The sequence below is a fragment of the Culex quinquefasciatus genome, chromosome 2 (genome assembly GCF_015732765.1).
Source record: "Culex quinquefasciatus strain JHB chromosome 2, VPISU_Cqui_1.0_pri_paternal, whole genome shotgun sequence".
Taxonomy (NCBI): domain Eukaryota; kingdom Metazoa; phylum Arthropoda; class Insecta; order Diptera; family Culicidae; genus Culex; species Culex quinquefasciatus.
The window spans coordinates 150,617,550-150,619,855 of NC_051862.1; the positions used below are offsets into that span (position 1 = coordinate 150,617,550).

Below are 2,306 nucleotides of genomic sequence, written 5' to 3' on the forward strand. Positions count from 1 at the left end.
TGAATATTTTTTTCGAAAATATGTAGTATTGTGAAAATTTTGAGTATTTCCAAAAAATCGTGATCGTTTTATACCCATATTGTAAAAACTGTTATTTTGAGTATTTTTCCAAAAATACGTTGTTTTTAAATTTTTTGAGCATTATCAAAAAATGTTATTATTATATTCGAAATGTATAAAGAAATCCCATTTGTTTGAACCCATATTGTTAAACCTGAAATTTTGAGTATTTTTTTTTTCAAAAATACGTAGTTTTGCAAAAATGTTGATCATTTAAAAAAAAAAGATTTAACATTCGAATTGTATGAAAACAAATCTGATCATTTGATAACCATATTGCAATTACAATATACTTTTTTGTTTTCTTTAGAGAAAAAAATGCATTTTCTAAATACAGGAAAAATAAGTATTTTTGTGAAAATTTCATGAAGTTTTAATTTTAATGGATAGCTGACATCATCCCGATTCCAAAATGCTATATATTTTTTTATTTTTGCATGATTTTTCATACGATTACAGTCAATGTCTCCCATATAGCCAAAATCCCATAAGCTCTGTGCTTCAGTTATGCACGCCTCGGTTTTGCATCCCCCATATGCGGTGCAAAACCGAGACACGACTGTATGTTATTTTAACAAGATCCCGAGCAGACGGAAATAACATGGGAATAACACTAGGCTGATAACATTTTATTTTATTTATAACAAGATTTGCTATGCGTTGTTATGAGTTTTTTGTTATTGGATTGTTATTGTAATAACAGACTAATAACACTTTTATTTATTCTTCGAATAAATCTTTGTTATTATTTTAAGTTATTTTAACAACTAATCCGATCATCCCAATAACAGTTTGAGGTATTCTTTCATATCAAAAAATGTTATTACAAAGTTGTTTTGGCTTTCCACCAATATCAGACCAATAATAAACTTTGTTATGATAACATAAACTGTTATTAAACCCTTATGCAAACGTGGATTTTTCAAAAAGATTTCATAACACCTTCTGTTATTTGAATAGTATTTGTAATTGAAATGGCATGAATTTTGTTATTACCATCTGCCCGGGTAAGCTTGGGTCATTCAAATTTCTGCATTTTTGTATGACCCAATCTCACACCCAAACCCAATGTCACCCCTGATGATGGTATTTCTAATTGACTAGTCATTAAAATTATTCATTACTTACAAGACGCACCTATGCTTTTTTCGTTTTAGGAGTTGGCAGTTCCTCCAAATAACTCAATCAAGCTGTTGAGCTGGTTGGCACACCACAAAATACAACAAAAACAAGCACATGATTATTATCAGTTTATCTCAGTGAACATACCGTATCGATCCAATTCGTGTCATGCTGATCCATCAATCATCCATCATCATCGTAACAGTTATCTATCCGTGGGCTTCCATGTCGACCGATGTGGTTTCAACGCAGACTAAATATCGCGTAATTTCTCATTTTTAATAGGCTTAAAAAGTGTCTACCTTCTCGGAACAAAGTGCTGTTACGATCTTTGTTGATCAGCACTTTATTTCAACTCTTAACATTTCAATTGACATTTTTACTGTTTGACCTAAGAACTGCTTTCAGACCTAAATGTAATAAGCAATTCTCAGTTCAAACCTAACTAGCTTCTAACTCAAGAAAAATTCGAATCAGTCTGCGTTGAATCCATGATTCTTTCTGCTTCGATGATACGATCTAACAGCAAAAAAGTGTAAATTTTCAGATATAAACGATTATTCAGGTTCATGCTTCGTTACCGTTTTCTCGCTGCATATTGGTCAAATTGGTTTGAATTGGCTCTCGATTTACAGCATCAATGACCAGCTGAGCTGCCACTCCGACTGCTGGTAGATGCAGAATCAATCTGACACCAGTTGTAGGGCGCTGGTAAGTTTGAATCAAATGTTGGTAGAAAACAGAAGTTCTTTTTTAATTATAATTCCTAAAAATACAAGTTATAACAAATTACCTTGTTTTTCATCCGTATACGGGAGTTTTGATTACGCAGCTCACACATTGTTAGATAAATCGGGTTATTTTTCCTATTATTTCTTAGTAATCCAGCAGTTGTAGTAACTTAAAGCACAAAAATGCAGTCAGCAACTATATATCTATATTCATATTGTAAGTTTGCATAGACGCAATGAACACTTTATCAAGTGTAACCACAACAATTAAAAAACACAATCCTCTTTTAAACTCACTTTGACAAAGCATGTTTCAAAACGACCAGATATATTAAAAAATCAACAAGTACAGCTATACAGCAATTCCATTTGAAAAGAGCCTAAACCAAAAAA

The 2,306-nt window shown here is 31.7% G+C and overlaps 1 long non-coding RNA gene across 1 annotated transcript; it reads right to left on the reverse strand.

Moving 5' to 3' along the window:
• Positions 1-870: 870 nt before the first annotated feature.
• LOC119767168 lies at positions 871-2,104 on the reverse strand. Its single transcript, XR_005277367.1, has 3 exons — positions 1,976-2,104; positions 1,764-1,890; positions 871-1,701 (listed from the first exon to the last, which is right to left on the reverse strand). It is a non-coding gene; the product is annotated as an uncharacterized LOC119767168 (long non-coding RNA).
• Positions 2,105-2,306: the final 202 nt, after the last annotated feature.